This window comes from Xenopus tropicalis, chromosome 2, assembly GCF_000004195.4.
Source record: "Xenopus tropicalis strain Nigerian chromosome 2, UCB_Xtro_10.0, whole genome shotgun sequence".
NCBI lineage: Eukaryota > Metazoa > Chordata > Amphibia > Anura > Pipidae > Xenopus > Xenopus tropicalis.
This window is the reverse complement of record NC_030678.2, coordinates 3570706-3590667: the sequence shown is the minus strand read 5'-3', so window position 1 is coordinate 3590667 and position 19962 is coordinate 3570706. Positions and strand designations below refer to the sequence as shown.

The following is a 19962-nucleotide window of genomic DNA, read 5'->3' as shown; positions in this document are numbered from 1 at the left end:
CAATGAACAGAAGAGGCTTCAAGACAAACCAATGAGCAGAAGAGGCTACAAGACAATTCATGAGCAGAAAAGGCTACAAGACAATTCAATGAGCAGAAGAGGCTTCAAGACAAACCAATGAGCAGAAGAGGCTTCAAGACAAACCAATGAGCAGAAAAGGCTACAAGACAAACCAATGAGCAAAAGAGGCTACAAGACAATTCAATGAACAGTGGAGGTTACAACAAACCATTTTGCAGAAGAGACCACCAGAGATGACCACCAGGCTTGAAGACAAACCAAGAGACAGAGGTAATTGTGAGACAAACTAGCATGCCTAAAGTTATCAAACTCAACCCCAGTTCCAAGATCTGTGTCCGCCATATTTACACTAAACACACTAGGCTTAAGAATAAGCGCAGAAGAAACATGCTTTGCAGGCCCCAGTAGGACTACCTGCCCAATAGCCCCTTCCTGCACCCTACTCAGCATTAGTTACCACAGAAAAGCGCAGAGGGGGTTAAAACAGCACATGACAGAAGAATGCACTTTTTTTTTTTTTACTAAACACTTCTTTATTGCAGCACTGAAGCTGTTTGCAGCTTTGTATTAAGCAGAAAGTTCAAATCAATTATTGTCCATTAGAGTAGGGTATATAACTGATGAAATATCCCCAAGGAGCCCTGCAAATGTATCTCCATGTCCTCTGCAGAAATGTAATTCCTGACAGTTAGCATCTCCTCTGGCTTTTAGTGCCACCGAGCAGCCCGAACAGAGGGAGCATCTGATTTATATCTGGACTGGGCTCCTTTTGTTCACTCGCTGACGTTTGTTTAACACTGGGGGGGGGGGGATGGATGGAGATGAAGGAAAGAGCAAAAGGTTTACTTATAGTATATATACGTCCTGGTCCAGAAACATCATCTGATTTCTAGAAAATGTATTTGAAGTTAAGTATTTGTCTAATTAAGCCGAGGCATATTGCGTTGGACCGGGGGGGCTGGGGGTTAGCCTTGATCCAAAAACCTGTAGAGCATGAAATTTTGTCGATCACAGATGCACAGCGACGAGGAGCTAATTAACTGAGTGCTCGTCGGATTTTGTATTGGCCGTGAATTTCATGCCTGAGACTCAGGAGCTTAGGGGGGTGATGATAGGAGCCCGCTGGGGTTTATTGAGGTCAAATTGTCTAAAAATCCAGCACAGTCTCCGGGTGTTTGTATCCAACCATGTTAATGTGACCCTGAGATCAGTAAACCTCCAAATCTGCCTCAGAACTTACCAACGGCCTGTGATTGGACAGAACTGTTTATCCAGGAGTGTCTTTATAGATAAAGTTTGTGTCCCTATACCCCCTGTATGGGAGCTTCCGGCCCTCCTATCTCTTATTCTGGATTCTCTAGGGCTGGTGTTTAATTAGATTACAAAAAAATAACAACAAATAAATCATTTTCATAGAATACTACATAGAATGCATAATTCAAAAATATCATTTTATGTAAGAACCACTCCCTGGTCTGTATGTGTCCAGGGCTCCCAAGTTTGGTAAAATATCGAAGACCCACTTGCCTAATGACTTGAGAGATACACTCTTACCTATATGTATCTGGGCTTCCCCGAATCCCTTAGCCCCTTCTCATAGTGTAAAGACTTCTACTAGAGAGCTGCTTCTTCTCTTGTTGCATTCAGGCCACCCTAAGTGAGAAACCAATGACTCTACCAAAGAGCTTCTTCTTCTCTTGTAGCATGCAGGCCACCCTAAGTGCGAAGCCAGTGACTCTACCAAAGAGCTTCTTCTTCTCTTGTAGCATGCAGGCCACCCTATGTGAGAAACCAGTGACTCTACCAAAGAGCTTCTTCTTCTCTTGTAGCATGCAGGCCACCCTATATGAGAAACCAGTGGCTCTACCAAAGAGCTTCTTCTTCTCTTGTAGCATGCAGGCCACCCTATATGAGAAACCAGTGGCTCTACCAAAGAGCTTCTTCTTCTCTTGTAGCATTCAGGCCACCCTATGTGAGAAACCAATGACTTAACAAAGAACTTCTTCTTCTCTTGTAGCATGCAGGGCACCCTAAGTGAGAAGCCAGTGACTCTACCAAAGAGCTTCTCCTTCTCTTGTAACATGCAGGCCACCCTAAGTGAGAAACCAGTGACTCTACCAAAGAGCTGCTTCTTCTCTTGTAGCATGCAGGCCACCCTATGTGAGAAACCAATGACTTAACAAAGAACTTCTTCTTCTCTTGTTGCATTCAGGCCACCCTAAGTGAGAAACCAATGACTCTACCAAAGAGCTTCTTCTTCTCTTGTAGCATGCAGGCCACCCTAAGTGCGAAGCCAGTGACTCTACCAAAGAGCTTCTTCTTCTCTTGTAGCATGCAGGCCACCCTATGTGAGAAACCAGTGACTCTACCAAAGAGCTTCTTCTTCTCTTGTAGCATGCAGGCCACCCTATATGAGAAACCAGTGGCTCTACCAAAGAGCTTCTTCTTCTCTTGTAGCATGCAGGCCACCCTATATGAGAAACCAGTGGCTCTACCAAAGAGCTTCTTCTTCTCTTGTAGCATTCAGGCCACCCTATGTGAGAAACCAATGACTTAACAAAGAACTTCTTCTTCTCTTGTAGCATGCAGGGCACCCTAAGTGAGAAGCCAGTGACTCTACCAAAGAGCTTCTCCTTCTCTTGTAACATGCAGGCCACCCTAAGTGAGAAACCAGTGACTCTACCAAAGAGCTGCTTCTTCTCTTGTAGCATGCAGGCCACCCTATGTGAGAAACCAATGACTTAACAAAGAACTTCTTCTTCTCTTGTAGCATGCAGGGCACCCTAAGTGAGAAGCCAGTGACTCTACCAAAGAGCTTCTCCTTCTCTTGTAACATGCAGGCCACCCTAAGTGAGAAACCAGTGACTCTACCAAAGAGCTTCTCCTTCTCTTGTAGCATGCAGGCCACCCTACGTGAGAAACCAGTGACTCTACCAAAGAGCTTCTTCTTCTCTTGTAGCATGCAGGCCACCCTAAGTGAGAAACCAGTGACTCTACCAAAGAGCTTCTTCTTCTCTTGTAGCATGCAGACCACCCTAAGTGAGAAACCAGTGATCCTACCAAAGAGCTTCTTCTTCTCTTGTAGCATTCAGGCCACCCTATATGAGAAACCAGTGACTTAACAAAGAACTTCTTCTTCTCTTGTAGCATGCAGGCCACCCTAAGTGAGAAACCAGTGACTCTACCAAAGAGCTTCTTCTTCTCTTGTAGCATGCAGGCCACCCTAAGTGAGAAGCCAGTGACTCTACCAAAGAGCTTCTTCTTCTCTTGTAGCATGCAGGCCATTCTAAGTGAGAGGCCAGTGACTCTACCAAAGAGCTTCTTCTTCTCTTGTAGCATGCAGGCCATTCTAAGTGAGAGGCCAGTGACTCTACCAAAGAGCTTCTTCTTCTCTTGTAGCATTCAGGCCACCCTATATGAGAAACCAGTGACTTAACAAAGAACTTCTTCTTCTCTTGTAGCATGCAGGCCACCCTAAGTGAGAAACCAGTGACTCTATCAAAGAGCTTCTTCTCTTGTAGCATGCAGGCCACCCTAAATGAGAAGCCAGTGACTCTACCAAAGAGCTTCTTCTTCTCTTGTAGCATGCAGGCCACCCTAAGTGAGAAGCCAGTGACTCTACCAAAGAGCTTCTTCTTCTCTTGTAGCATGCAGGCCATTCTAAGTGAGAAGCCAGTGACTCTACCAAAGAGCTTCTTCTTCTCTTGTAGCATTCAGGCCACCCTATATGAGAAACCAGTGACTTAACAAAGAACTTCTTCTTCTCTTGTAGCATGCAGGCCATCCTAAGTGAGAAGCCAGTGACTCTACCAAAGAGCTTCTTCTTCTCTTGTAGCATGCAGGCCACCCTAAGTGAGAAGCCAGTGACTCTACCGAAGAGCTTCTTCTTCTCTTGTAGCATGCAGGCCATCCTACACGAGAAACCAATGAGAGATTCTTCTCAATATGGGCTTCTTCTTCCAGTGTATTGAGTACCTGAGAGCCATCCCTATGTAAGAATTTATAATTAAAAAATCTCCATATCCACCCTTGTACAGTGGATCTCTGATGTAATTCTGCAACTGTCCTAAGCAATCCCATTGCCCAGAAGCTCTTGATCCCAGCTTGTCCTTCATAAACTTCATGCTTTTTATGTCTATGATGCAATTAGGAATAGAAAGACTACCCTTCAGTGTGGCTGCTTTGTGCCAGTTTTTTTGCAGTAAACTGTTGACGTAACTTGGCTCCTGAGGGGGTTGTTTTTCAGAGGTCGATTCTCTAATGACCATTAACTCATTAATTAAACCTCTGCAAGTGATTGCAGCAATGTTTGTTTCTTAGAAGAGAGGCATCTGCCAAATGTCTCATAGGGAACCCGGTGAATAATCCAGAATAATACATTCCGGAGCAAGTTGGCCTTAGATTGTAAGCTCACTGGGGCAGGGACTGATGGGAATGTGATAGGGACCTTAGATTGTAAGCTCACTGGGGCAGGGACTGATGGGAAAGGGATAGGGACCTTAGATTGTAAGCTCACTGGGGCAGGGACTGATGGGAATGGGATAGGGACCTTAGATTGTAAGCTCACTGGGGCAGGGGCTGATGGGAATGGGATAGGGACCTTAGATTGTAAGCTCACTGGGGCAGGGACTGATGGGAATGTGATAGGGACCTTAGATTGTAAGCTCACTGGGACAGGGACTGATGGGAATGTGATAGGGACCTTAGATTGTAAGCTCACTGGGGCAGGGACTGATGGGAATGGGATAGGGACCTTAGATTGTAAGCTCACTGGGGCAGGGACTGATGGGAATGAGATGGGGACCTTAGATTGTAAGCTCACTGGGGCAGGGACTGATGGGAATGTGATAGGGACCTTAGATTGTAAGCTCACTGGGGCAGGGGCTGATGGGAATGGGATAGGGACCTTAGATTGTAAGCTCACTGGGGCAGGGACTGATGGGAATGGGATAGGGACCTTAGATTGTAAGCTCACTGGGGCAGGGACTGATGGGAATGAGATGGGGACCTTAGATTGTAAGCTCACTGGGGCAGGGACTGATGGGAATGGGATAGGGGCCTTAGATTGTAAGCTCACTGGGGCAGGGACTGATGGGAACGTGATAGGGACCTTAGATTGTAAGCTCACTGGAGCAGGGGCTGATGGGAATGGGATAGGGACCTTAGATTGTAAGCTCACTGGGGCAGGGACTGATGGGAATGGTATAGGGACCTTAGATTGTAAGCTCACTGGGGCAGGGGCTGATGGGAATGGGATAGGGACCTTAGATTGTAAGCTCACTGGGGCAGGGACTGATGGGAATGGGATAGGGACCTTAGATTGTAAGCTCACTGGGGCAGGGACTGATGGGAATGGGATAGGGATCTTAGATTGTAAGCACACTGGGGCACAATCTTGGGGTTAGTTCAGCGGCTGCACAATTGGCTCTGACAGTGGAAGGGAGCCCTTGGCTGCCATTGTGGCTTATTGGCTAGAAGCTGAGGTTCCCTTCTTGTTCTGGGGGTTACCACTCGCCCTCGGGGTGACAGTCACTAGATGTTTCTCCCCGTTGGAGCGACAGTTGCCCCAGATAATGCAGATGAATAATACAAATGAGAGTAATTGTGTTCCTGTCGCACAATTGTCGCTGCTCCTGGCACTTTGCTTTGTGCGGCAGTTATTGCGATTGGTGAAGGTTTGTGGCTGGCAGTTAGGAGCCCCGGCAGCATCTCCCATTATACTATATACAGAATTGTTTGTATATCCCCCCCCCCCCCCCCCCCGCGCCGGCCTTGGCAGCACAAAGGAGAATTGCGCCGCACAAATAACTTGATCCTGGAATTATTGCTTTTTTATCTTCCAAAAATACTGATGGGTGCTTTGTCTGTACCCGTGGGTGCTGTCTGTAGGCGTGGGTGCTGTCTGTACGCGTGGGTGCTCTGTCTGTATGGGTGGGTGCTCTGTCTGTATGGGTGGGTGCTCTGTCTGTATGTGTGGGTGCTCAGTCTGTATGTGTGGGTGCTCTGTCTGTATGTGTGGGTGCTCTGTCTGTATGTGTGGGTGCTGTCTGTATGTGTGGGTGCTCTGTCTGTATGTGTGGGTGCTCTGTATGTGTAGGTGCTCTGTCTGTATATGTGGGTGCTCTGCCTGTATGTGTGGGTGCTGTCTGTATGTGTGGGTGCTCTGTCTGTATGGGTGCTCTGTCTGTATGCGTGGGTGCTCTGTCTGTATGGGTGGGTGCTCTCGATGTGTGGGTGGGTGCTCAGTTTGTTTGTGTGGGTGCTGTCTGTATGGGTGGGTGCTCTGTCTGTATGTGTGGGTGCTCAGTCTGTACGCGTGGGTGCTCTGCCTGTATGTGTGGGTGCTCTGCCTGTATGTGTGGGTGCTCAGTCTGTATGTGTGGGTGCTCAGTCTGTATGTGTGGGTGCTCAGTCTGTATGTGTGGGTGCTCTGCCTGTATGGGTGGTGCATGCCCTATACGGGTGGGTGCTCTGCCTGTATGGGTGGGTGCTGTCTGTATATGTGGGTGTTGTCTGTATGTGTGGGTGCTGTCTGTATGTGAGGGTGCTGTCTGTATGTGTGGGTGCTGTCTGTATGTGAGGGTGCTGTCTGTATGTGAGGGTGCTGTCTGTATGTGTGGGTGCTGTCTGTATGTGAGGGTGCTGTCTGTATGTGAGGGTGCTGTCTGTATGTGTGGGTGCTGTCTGTATGTTTGGGTGCTGTCTGTATGTGAGGGTGCTGTCTGTATGTGAGGGTGCTGTCTGTATGTGTGGGTGCTGTCTGTATGTGAGGGTGCTGTCTGTATGTGAGGGTGCTGTCTGTATGTGAGGGTGCTGTCTGTATGTGTGGGTGCTGTCTGTATGTGAGGGTGCTGTCTGTATGTGTGGGTGCTGTCTGTATGTGTGGGTGCTGTCTGTATGTGTGGGTGCTGTCTGTATGTGTGGGTGCTGTCTGTATGTGTGGGTGCTGTCTGTATGTGTGGGTGCTGTCTGTATGTGTGGGTGCTGTCTGTATGTGTGGGTGCTGTCTGTATGTGTGGGTGCTCTCTGCATGTGGGGGTGCTGTCTGTATGTGTGGGTGCTCTCTGCATGTGGGGGTGCTCTGTGTATTTGATATAAAATAAACATGAAATCCAAATTCTTTTTTTAATTAAATCACCCCTATCTGTTATACATGTAGTTAGAAATCTGAGCTGTCAATCATATATTGCTTGCCCCGCCCCTATGCCGGAGGTATAGTAATAACAGTTACTTCCTAGATATCCCCCTGATGGCAAATACATAAGATTTTGGGGGGATACAAAGCTTTGCCTATAGAAGCCAATGGGAGTGTCTATAGAAGCCAATGGGAGTGCCTATTGAAGCCAATGGGAGTGTCTATAGAAGCCAATGGGAGTGTCTATAGAAGCCAATGGGAGTATCTATAGAAGCCAATGGGAGTGTCTATAGAAGCCAATGGGAGTGTCTATACAAGCCAATGGGAGTGCCTATAGAAGCCAATGGGAGTGTCTATAGAAGCCAATGGGAGTGTCTATAGAAGCCAATGGGAGTGTCTATAGAAGCCAATGGGAGTGTCTATAGAAGCCAATGGGAGTGTCTATAGAAGCCAATGGGAGTTTCTATAGAAGCCAATGGGAGTTTCTATAGAAGCCAATGGGAGTGTCTATAGAAGCCAATGGGAGTGTCTATAGAAGCCAATGGGAGTGTCTATAGAAGCCAATGGGAGTTTCTATAGAAGCCAATGGGAGTTTCTATACAAGCCAATGGGAGTGTCTATACAAGCCAATGGGAGTGTCTGTAGAAGCCAATGGGAGTGTCTGTAGAAGCCAATGGTAGTTTCTATACAAGCCAATGGGAGTGTCTATACAAGCCAATGGGAGTGTCTGTAGAAGCCAATGGGAGTGTCTGTAGAAGCCAATGGGAGTTTCTATAGAAGCCAATGGGAGTTTCTATAGAAGCCAATGGGAGTGTCTATAGAAGCCAATGAGAGTGTCTATAGAAGGCAATGGGAGTGTCTATAGAAGCCAATGGGAGTGTCTGTAGAAGCCAATGGGAGTGTCTGTAGAAGCCAATGGGAGTGTCTATAGAAGCCAATGGGAGTGTCTATAGAAGCCAATGGGAGTGTCTATAGAAGCCAATGGGAGTGTCTATAGAAGCCAATGGGAGTGTCTATAGAAGCCAATGGGAGTTTCTATAGAAGCCAATGGGAGTTTCTATAGAAGCCAATGGGAGTGTCTGTACAAGCCAATGGGAGTGTCTGTAGAAGCCAATGGGAGTGTCTATAGAAGCCAATGGGAGTGTCTATAGAAGCCAATGGGAGTGTCTATAGAAGCCAATGGGAGTGTCTATAGAAGCCAATGGGAGTGTCTATAGAAGCCAATGGGAGTTTCTATAGAAGCCAATGGGAGTTTCTATAGAAGCCAATGGGAGTGTCTGTACAAGCCAATGGGAGTGTCTGTAGAAGCCAATGGGAGTGTCTATAGAAGCCAATGGGAGTGTCTATAGAAGCCAATGGGAGTGTCTATAGAAGCCAATGGGAGTTCTATAGAAGCCAATGGGAGTTTCTATAGAAGCCAATGGGAGTTGCCATAGAAGCCAATGGGAGTTGCTATAGAAGCCAATGGGAGTTGCCATAGAAGCCAATGGGAGTTGCCATAGAAGCCAATGGGAGTTGCCATAGAAGCCAATGGGAGTTGCCATAGAAGCCAATGGGAGTTGCCATAGAAGCCAATGGGAGTTGCTATAGAAGCCAATGGGAGTTGCCATAGAAGCCAATGGGAGTTGCTATAGAAGCCAATGGGAGTTGCTATAGAAGCCAATGGGTGTTGCCATAGAAGCCAATGGGAGTTGCTATAGAAGCCAATGGGAGTTGCTATAGAAGCCAATGGGAGTTGCTATAGAAGCCAATGGGAGTTGCTATAGAAGCCAATGGGAGTTGCTATAGAAGCCAATGGGAGTTGCTATAGAAGCCAATGGGAGTTGCTATGGGCAAAGTCAGGCCGCATTCTCAAACGTGAATTTTTCGAGTTCTTAAACTCCGAAAATGTGAGATATTCAAGCTTTTTATTCCGAAAAGTTTTCCTAATGAATAAATAAGCGACCGTTCATTTAATCGATTTACAAAAACAAGCTCGAAAATTGATAAATAAGCCCACAAAAGTTAACCCCAAAGGTAAACCGCCCCTTTAAGATTTCTCAGAGTGAATTTATAGACTTCGGCTTCAGCCCAGACAGTATCTCGGGGGATGGATGAGCTGCCGGTACGTGAGCGTTAGCGCTCGGTGTCTCCGTGGGAAGGAACGGGGGGGGGGGGACTAAAGGGTTAAACCATTGTTCTTGACAAAGCGTTTAATGCATCGGATCAGGGTGAGAAACAAACAAGCAGCGGGTAAAACCCGATCAAAAGGAACCTCGTTGCCTACAAGGCTCTCGCTTAGATACGTGCCGGGCAGCGCTGCCGCCTGTGAAGCTTTAATTGCAGCGAGAGGAAGGAGCGAGGATCAGACGGATGAAAGGGGGATCATTAGAGCCTCTCTCCTCGGAGCACAAGGCAGACTCGCTCCATAGCATCGATCAGGGAGCAACAAAGGCTTCGTCTGCTGATGAGATGCTAATCGATGGGAGCAGTCTGCGAGAGCGCACGCAGAGATGTGAGAGGGGAAATCAATGGCCGAGCTCTCACTGGGGAGAACACGCTCTGTCTGCAGCGCCGAGACCGCCAAAGGTCAACGACTGGGAACGGGACCGCACCGCGGGGCATTGGGCCTGATTGGAACCAGCGCTTCCCCTTCAGTCCCACCGAGAGAACAGATGGGTCTCAGCGAGAGCGCTGGCTACTCCCGCCATTAACCGGGGGCTCAAACGCTGTACAGTCACCCAGAATAAAGCCGATAGATATTAGCTCCCAGCAGGGCAGTAATGGGTGCCGGGGCTTTAACTGAACGCTAATTGCCCCTCAACTGACCCCCAATCCATTTGCCCCACTGCAGCCCCTTGTTTTACCCTTTCGTACAAAATCTGCCCGGCAGCGCAACTGTATTGGGGCCTATAACTAGGGATGCAACAAACCCACTTTTTTGGGCTCTGCTGGACCCCCAAACCCACCCCGACGGATTCTGCCGAATCCCAAACCGAATCCATCAAAAAAAGGCTGAAATCGCCCCGAATCCATCAAAAAAAGGCTGAAATCGCCCCGAATCCATCAAAAAAAGGCTGAAATCGCCCCGAATCCCAAACCGAATCGGGGATTCGGGGGATCCCTACTTACAACGCACCTAATGTAACCCCACAGCGTTCCACTTGTCTGGGGGCCTTCCGGTCATTTAGGGGCAGATTTAATAAAAATTAGATTTTTTTTGTTTTTAGAAATTCACATAAACTCCTGAGTAGCGATGAGCGAATCTGTCCTGTTTGGCTTCACCGGGAAATTTGCGAAACGATGAAAAATTATGAAATGCGGCTGCCGAGCGTCTTTTCCTGCGAAATGTTTGACTTTTTTCTCGAAAATGTTGAGAGTTTTTGTGAAAGTTTTACAAATTTTCGAGATTATATTGACATTTCTCAAAAAAATTGTGAAATTTCAGCGGACGTTTATTTTTCCCAAACAGGAAGTGGTCCAGCGGCCATTTTATTAACATTGGTGCTCATTCTCCTCACTTGCATCTTGGGAAACGATGATAGGATTTACTTCCCCCTTGAAAGTGTGTGAAATAGAAAACAATAAGGGTATAACTTATTCCTTATAATATATAGTGAATAAAGTGCCCCCTATTGTAACATATAGGGATATTATAAGCCCCCGAGGGGGTCCTTATAATATATAGTGAATAAAGTGCCCCCTATTGTAACATATAGGGATATTATAAGCCCCCGAGGGGGTCCTTATAATATATAGTGAATAAAGTGCCCCCTATTGTAACATATAGGGATATTATAAGCCCCCGAGGAGTTCCTTATAATATATAGTGAATAAAGCGCCCCCTATTGTAACATATAGGGATATTATAAGCCCCCGAGGAGTTCCTTATAATATATAGTGAATAAAGTACCCCCTATTGTAACATATAGGGATATTATAAGCCCCCGAGGAGTTCCTTATAATATATAGTGAATAAAGTGCCCCCTATTGTAACATATAGGGATATTATAAGCCCCCGAGGGGTTCCTTATAATATATAGTGAATAAAGTACCCCCTATTGTAACATATAGGGATATTATAAGTCCCCGAGCAGTTCCTTATAATATATAGTGAATAAAGTACCCCCTATTGTAACATATAGGGATATTATAAGCCCCCGAGGAGTTCCTTATAATATATAGTGAATAAAGTGCCCCCTATTGTAACATATAGGGATATTATAAGTCCCCGAGGGGTTCCTTATAATATATAGTGAATAAAGTACCCCCTATTGTAACATATAGGGATATTATAAGTCTCCGAGGAGTTCCTTATAATATATAGTGAATAAAGTGCCCCCTATTGTAACATATAGGGATATTATAAGCCCCCGAGGAGTTCCTTATAATATATAGTGAATAAAGTGCCCCCTATTGTAACATATAGGGATATTATAAGCCCCCGAGGAGTTCCTTATAATATATAGTGAATAAAGTGCCCCCTATTGTAACATATAGGGATATTATAAGCCCCCGAGGAGTTTCATGACCATATACAGGTACACGGCCTTTGGCCTAATATCTTAATATTCTAATATCCTCATATTTTACAACAGGGGGCACTGTATTTATTATAATATACAAGTTTCAGTGAGTCGTGTGACAGAAATGACATCACTAAGCTCTGATTATAACTGATGACATCACTAATCCCCGTTTACAGTTTGGTCCTATAGGGGAATGTATATTATATATATTTATTACTTTCCATTTGCAAATGAGCAGACACAATAAAAGCCCCAGTCCCAGTCGTGAGTCGGGATCTTTGTATTTCATTTCTCCAGATGGCGGGGGGGGGTCAGTCGCCGCTGGTATTATTCCAGCTGTAGCGCCGGGGCAAGTCCATCCCATTGGTTTCTTTCTTACTCAACGGCCTTCAGTTCACAGGAAGGAAAATATCTCCGAGCTGAAATATTACTATTTTTTTTTTTTTAAAAAGCCAAAAATCTGTAAAGAATTACGTTTTCTGAAATACATTTTCTTTTATATCGTGACCACAACAAACCCCACGGAAATATCCACACACAGAGGCGCAGCCATGTTCTATTGTACATTCAGTTCTGGGATGGCCCAAGTCTTTACCCATAATCCCATGCAAACCCCACGGAAATATCCACATACAGAGCCATGTTCTATTGTACATTCAGTTCTGGGACGGCCCAAGTCTTTACCCATAATCCCATGCAAACCCCACGGAAATATCCACATACAGAGCCATGTTCTATTGTACATTCAGTTCTGGGATGGCCCAAGTCTTTACCCATAATCCCATGCAAACCCATGGGAATCCCACACAGAACCTACAACTGGAGTATTCAGGCCCTAAAAGAGCATTTAGATATATACAAGTCATGGAACTCCGAGGTGACTTCTAATATCCTCATATTTTACATCATTATTTAATATAATATACAAGTTTCAGTGAGTCATGTGACAGAAATGACATCACTAAGCTCCGATTATAACCGACGACATCACTAAGCACCGTTTATAAGGATCTAATTTATAGTTTGGTCCCATAGGGAAATGATCAAACTGTATATTATATATATATTCATTTGTAGGACAAAGAGGTTCATAAAGAATATAAAGCTGCACGGTATAGGAAGGTATGGGGCGGGGGCTTGTCCCTGCCGGGCACCCGTAGAGTCCTGATTGGATTTGTATATATTATAATGTGTGTTTATATAATCACCCTCTTTGCTTTATTGATTCAGCCGTAAGTGCCGCCTTTCCCAGTGAGCGGTTAATTGAAGTGCCCATACGTGGCTGGATGTTCAGTAAATAAACACCTGAAGAGCCTCGTTAATCCGGGGAGGGGGAGGGGCTAAGGGGAGATGTCGGTGGCATTTCATTGGCCCTGGGCTTCGGTGTTACAAACTGAGCTGCTTTTTACACCGTTTCATTCATCGGGTTTCATTGGGTTCTTATACATGTTACACGCGTGTGCCTTCTGTGTAAGTGTATAAACATGACCCCCCGAGATTAGTATAATTGGGGTGTCTAATTAAAAAGAAGCTCTGAGCTCCCATAGGGGGCAATAGGGACAAGCATAGAGCCCAAATGGACCCACTTGAGCCCCCCTTGAGACCCTTGATTTCATTGGCTGCCACTGGCCCACTCTAGGCCAATCCAGCGCCTTATTGGCCTGCCTTACTGCTATCTGGTTGGGGGTTGGCAAGATATCTATTGGCAATCTTTGGATTTTCTGATGCGGCCACTTCCCTGAGAGAACTGCCCAGGATCCGGTTGAGTTGGGGGTCACACTAAGGGGCTGATTTACTAATGGGAAAAATTCGGATTGGAAAACGAACATTTTGCGACTTTTCCGTATTTTTTGCGACTTTTTTGTAGCCGTTACGACTTTCGCAAATTGTCGCGACTTTTTCATAGCCATTATGACTTTCGCGAATTGTCGCGACTTTTTCATAGCCAGTACGACTTTCGTGAATTGTCGCGACTTTTTCATAGCCAGTACGACTTTCGCGAATTGTCGCGATTTTCGTATTGAGCGCTCGAGAAAGTCGCAAAATACCGATCATTACGAAAAAACCGCATTCGGACGCTTTTCGGACGTTCGTGCATTAGTAAATGTGCCCCTAAATGTTAAATCGGGCAAAGATTCATTGATTTGGGGGCCTCACCCCACAAGCGGATCTCTCTGCGTATGGCACCAGTTATGATCAGGCTCTAATACGCGGCCATTTTAGGACCAGCTTTAGGGCGGGGCATATGGTCAATATGGCGACCAGCATGATACATTCCCCTTGGTTTCATAGAAAGCACTTGAGGTGCTGAATGTTGGGGCACCCTAGATGTACATGACCCTCTCCTGCGCCTGGAATGGGGGCCCCAGACTGCCAGGAGCCCCACCTTCCCCCTGCCCCCGACTGGGGCCCAATGTGCCGGATCTGCGTGACCCCCTCGCCCAACCGCAAGGCTGCAAAGTGGGTCTGACAGCCGCAATGTTCCGTCTCATTCCCCGCGCTCCCTTCTTGTTCCACCTTGTGTCTAGTCATATAATTGTTTTATGAGTTTCACAAATGGAAAAAAATAATTTGTTCCGAACAAACAGGGACAGTGCCTATAAATTAGGGACAGTTGGTACAATAATGTAATTAGAACATTAAGGCCGTTTCCTGCCAAGAAAGTCTGGATACAAGTCTGTTTTAATGGATTTCGGAGATCAAAATTCAGTTTATTTTCTTTATAACAAACACATATTTGGGGCTGTTGCCTAGCGCTGCGTCTCCGGCGGAACGGCCCTTGTTTGGCTTGTCCAGCGCCTTCCTTACCGGCTCCAATCTAACTACAGCTCCCGCCATCATAGCGCCGGGGTTACCCAATCAGGCAGCACCCGGGGTATAGTGCGGCCAGTACCAATATATGTGTGAGATACAGATCATTATCCCCAAGGTTTGGGGGTGCAGGAGTATAGGGGGGCCAGTGGGGTCCCTGACTGATGTACAATATATGTGTGAGATACAGATCATTATCCCCAAGGTTTGGGGGTGCAGGAGTATAGGGGGCCAGTGGGGTCCCTGACTGATGTACAATATATGTGTGAGATACAGATCATTATCCCCAAGGTTTGGGGGTGCAGGAGTATAGGGGGGCCAGTGGGGTCCCTGACTGATGTACAATATATGTGTGAGATACAGATCATTATCCCCAAGGTTTGGGGGTGCAGGAGTATAGGGGGGCCAGTGGGGTCCCTGACTGATGTACAATATATGTGTGAGATACAGATCATTATCCCCAAGGTTTGGGGGTGCAGGAGTATAGGGGGCCAGTGGGGTCCCTGACTGATGTACAATATATGTGTGAGATACAGATCATTATCCCCAAGGTTTGGGGGTGCAGGAGTATAGGGGGGGCCAGTGGGGTCCCTGACTGATGTACAATATCAATATATGTGTGAGATACAGATCATTATCCCCAAGGTTTGGGGGTGCAGGAGTATAGGGGGGCCAGTGGGGTCCCTGACTGATGTACAATATCAATATATGTGTGAGATACAGATCATTATCCCCACAAGTTTGGGGGTGCAGGAGTATAGGGGGGGCAGGGGGGTTCCCCAGTTAGTGAGTTGCAGTTCATCCCTAGTTTACATAATAGTTTAGTATCTTGGGGATTATGAATATCTGTGAGAGTAAATCTGAGCCTAAGAGCCGAATGCCCCCCTACCTGCCCCCCTACCTGCCCAGCCCGGCTATCATTAACCCCTCAGTTGCAGAGGGGGCAGTAGGACAATTGAATCTCTGTATTGGGAACAGAGTGGGATTCATTCTCCCTACGGTAACAGTAACCCCGCGGGGGGCAGACAGAAATCAGCCTGAGACAGACAGACACCAGTACTGCCCTTATCAGCTGGGGGGGGGGGGCAGTTATTAGGGATTCTTGGCATAGAAGTTTAGGCTAATTCCTCTGCCATAGATCCCTCTCTTGTGTGAGACAGGCTGTGACATTGGCCGCGGTCTCTCTCTTGTGTGAGACGGGCTGTGACATTGGCCGCGGTCTCTCTCTTGTGTGAGACAGGCTGTGACATTGGCCGCGGTCTCTCTCTTGTGTGAGACGGGCTGTGACATTGGCCGCGGTCTCTCTCTTGTGTGAGACGGGCTGTGACATTGGCCGCGGTCTCTCTCTTGTGTGAGACGGGCTGTGACATTGGCCGCGGTCTCTCTCTTGTATGAGACGGGCTGTGACATTGGCCGCAGTCTCTCTCTTGTGTGAGACGGGCTGTGACATTGGCCGCGGTCTCTCTCTTGTATGAGACAGGCTGTGACATTGGCCGCGGTCTCTCTCTTGTATGAGACAGGCTGTGACATTGGCCGCGGTCTCTCTCTTGTATGAGACAGGCTGTGACATTGGCCGCGGTCTCTCTCTTGTATGAGACAGGCTGTGACATTGGCCGCGGTCTCTCTCTTGTGTGAGACGGGCTGTGACATTGGCCGCGGTCTCTCTCTTGTATGAGACAGGCTGTGACATTGGCCGCGGTCTCTCTCTTGTATGAGACGGGCTGTGACATTGGCCGCGGTCTCTCTCTTTTATGAGACAGGCTGTGACATTGGCCGCGGTCTCTCTCTTGTATGAGACAGGCTGTGACATTGGCCGCGGTCTCTCTCTTGTATGAGACAGGCTGTGACATTGGCCGCGGTCTCTCTCTTGTATGAGACAGGCTGTGACATTGGCCGCAGTCTCTCTCTTGTGTGAGACGGGCTGTGACATTGGCCGCGGTCTCTGTCTTGTATGAGACAGGCTGTGACATTGGCCGCGGTCTCTCTCTTGTATGAGACGGGCTGTGACATTGGCCGGGGTCTCTCTCTTGTGTGAGACGGGCTGTGACATTGGCCGCGGTCTCTCTCTTGTGTGAGACGGGCTGTGACATTGGCCGCGGTCTCTCTCTTGTATGAGACAGGCTGTGACATTGGCCGCGGTCTCTCTCTTGTGTGAGACGGGCTGTGACATTGGCCGGGGTCTCTCTCTTGTATGAGACGGGCTGTGACATTGGCCGGGGTCTCTCTCTTGTGTGAGACGGGCTGTGACATTGGCCGCGGTCTCTCTCTTGTGTGAGACGGGCTGTGACATTGGCCGCGGTCTCTCTCTTGTATGAGACAGGCTGTGACATTGGCCGCGGTCTCTCTCTTGTATGAGACGGGCTGTGACATTGGCCGGGGTCTCTCTCTTGTGTGAGACGGGCTGTGACATTGGCCGCGGTCTCTCTCTTGTATGAGACGGGCTGTGACATTGGCCGGGGTCTCTCTCTTGTATGAGACGGGCTGTGACATTGGCCGGGGTCTCTCTCTTGTGTGAGACGGGCTGTGACATTGGCCGCGGTCTCTCTCTTGTATGAGACAGGCTGTGACATTGGCCGCGGTCTCTCTCTTGTGTGAGACGGGCTGTGACATTGGCCGGGGTCTCTCTCTTGTGTGAGACGGGCTGTGACATTGGCCGCGGTCTCTCTCTGTATGAGACGGGCTGTGACATTGGCCGGGGTCTCTCTCTTGTGTGAGACGGGCTGTGACATTGGCCGCGGTCTCTCTCTTGTATGAGACAGGCTGTGACATTGGCCGCGGTCTCTCTCTTGTGTGAGTCGGGCTGTGACATTGGCCGCGGTCTCTCTCTTGTGTGAGACGGGCTGTGACATTGGCCGCGGTCTCTCTCTTGTGTGAGACGGGCTGTGACATTGGCCGCGGTCTCTCTCTTGTGTGAGACGGGCTGTGACATTGGCCGCGGTCTCTCTCTTGTATGAGACAGGCTGTGACATTGGCCGCGGTCTCTCTCTTGTATGAGACAGGCTGTGACATTGGCCGCGGTCTCTCTCTTGTATGAGACAGGCTGTGACATTGGCCGCGGTCTCTCTCTTGTATGAGACAGGCTGTGACATTGGCCGCGGTCTCTCTCTTGTATAAGACAGGCTGTGACATTGGCCGCGGTCTCTCTCTTGTATGAGACGGGCTGTGACATTGGCCGCGGTCTCTCTCTTGTGTGAGACAGGCTGTGACATTGGCCGCGGTCTCTCTCTTGTGTGAGACGGGCTGCGACATTGGCCGCAGTCTCTCTCTTGTGTGAGACGGGCTGTGACATTGGCCGCGGTCTCTCTCGTGTGTGAGACGGGCTGTGACATTGGCCGCAGTCTCTCTCTTGTGTGAGACGGGCTGTGACATTGGCCGCGGTCTCTCTCGTGTGTGAGACAGGCTGGGACATTGGCCGCGGTCTCTCTCTTGTGTGAGACGGGCTGTGACATTGGCCGCAGTCTCTCTCTTGTGTGAGACGGGCTGTGACATTGGCCGCGGTCTCTCTCGTGTGTGAGACAGGCTGGGACATTGGCCGCGGTCTCTCTCTTGTGTGAGACAGGCTGTGACATTGGCCGCGGTCTCTCTCTTGTGTGAGACAGGCTGGGACATTGGCCGCGGTCTCTCTCTTGTGTGAGACGGGCTGTGACATTGGCCGCGGTCTCTCTCTTGTGTGAGACGGGCTGTGACATTGGCCGCGGTCTCTCTCTTGTGTGAGACAGGCTGTGACATTGGCCGCGGTCTCTCTCTTGTGTGAGACAGGCTGTGACATTGGCCGCGGTCTCTCTCTTGTGTGAGACAGGCTGTGACATTGGCCGCAGTCTCTCTCTTGTATGAGACAGGCTGTGACATTGGCCGCAGTCTCTCTCTTGTGTGAGACGGGCTGTGACATTGGCCGCGGTCTCTGTCTTGTGTGAGACAGGCTGTGACATTGGCCGCAGTCTCTCTCGTGTGTGAGACGGGCTGTGACATTGGCCGCGGTCTCTCTCGTGTATGAGACAGGCTGGGACATTGGGCGCACTCTCTTGTATAAGGCATTGGCGAGTAACAGGCCGAGCCGGACTCCCTGTACCTTTGGGCGCCCAACTCTAGCTGCAGTCGCTCTCTCCCGGCTGCTCCTTATAAAGAGGCCTCTGTCCCAGTCAGGTCCCACTAACCCTTCCCTTCTGATTAATATAAACCAGGTTTCATTCTTCCCATAGCCCCTTGGGGGGGGGACCCCACATAATACATTATTTTTTGCCTAATGCAAGAGAATATCATTCTAAGCAACGTCCCAGTGTGTATTTATTCCACATGTTCCCTGGGTTTAAAATAACATTTATAGATTTACATTTATATGTTTCTGCAGTCGTTTATCCCTTTCTGTTCTCTGATTCCGACTCCTAAAATAATGTAGCCGAAATCATTTCTCCAACAGGAGTGGTTTGTTATTGTTACTTTTTATTCCTTATCTTTCTATTCAGCCCCCCCCCCCTATTCATATACCAGTCTCTCATTCAAAACATTGCCTGGTTGCTAAGGTAATTTGTACCCTAGCAACCAGATAGCTGCTGAAACCCTAAAATGGAGAGCTGCTGAACAATAACTGCTGAAATAACTAAAAAGTACTACAAATAATGAAAAATGATTCCCTTTTCTCTGTAATAATAAAACAGTACCTGTACTTGATCCCAACTAAGATATAATTACCCCTTATTGGGGCAGAACAGCCCTATTGGGTTTATTTAATGGTTAAATGATTCCCTTTTCTCTGTAATAATAAAACAGTACCTGTACTTGATCCCAACTAAGATATAATTACCCCTTATTGGGGCAGAACAGTCCTATTGGGTTTATTTAATGGTTAAATGATTCCCTTTTCTCTGTAATAATAAAACAGTACCTGTACTTGATCCCAACTAAGATATAATTACCCCTTATTGGGGCAGAACAGTCCTATTGGGTTTATTTAATGGTTAAATGATTCCCTTTTCTCTGTAATAATAAAACAGTACCTGTACTTGATCCCAACTAAGATATAATTACCCCTTATTGGGGGCAGAACAGCCCTATTGGGTTTATTTAATGGTTAAATGATTCCCTTTTCTCTGTAATAATAAAACAGTACCTGTACTTGATCCCAACTAAGATATAATTACCCCTTATTGGGGCAGAACAGCCCTATTGGGTTTATTTAATGGGCAGTTGATATAAAATATCCCATTATTTTCTGGTTCAGATTAAGTGAGACAGTGATGCTGAATGCGGTACCATTGGACTCTCTATGGTACAAACGGACCAATCAGAACCCTGTGTAACTAAAGGATATTTCTCCCTTTCTCCCCAGCTTCGATGCTGCTTCTGTTCTCTCCCTTCCCAAATGATTGTCTGCACTAACCCTGACACTTGGAGTGACCTGCCCGAGGAGTGACGCCACTGAACTACTGTAAGTGTCTGGGTCCAATGGGATGTAGCTACTGGGGCGGTGGGGGGGGGGGGGGTACTGGG

General features: G+C 47.7%; 1 protein-coding gene across 1 annotated transcript in view; it reads left to right on the top strand.

Annotated features, from left to right (window-relative positions):
• The window catches only part of zbtb20 (zinc finger and BTB domain containing 20), a 118864-nt gene that overhangs the window by 69735 nt on the left and 29167 nt on the right, over positions 1-19962 (top strand). Inside the window, exon 2 of the mRNA XM_018091373.2 lies at positions 19802-19900. The gene's annotated coding sequence lies outside the window, so the exon portion shown is untranslated. The remainder of the gene's footprint in view (positions 1-19801; positions 19901-19962) is intronic.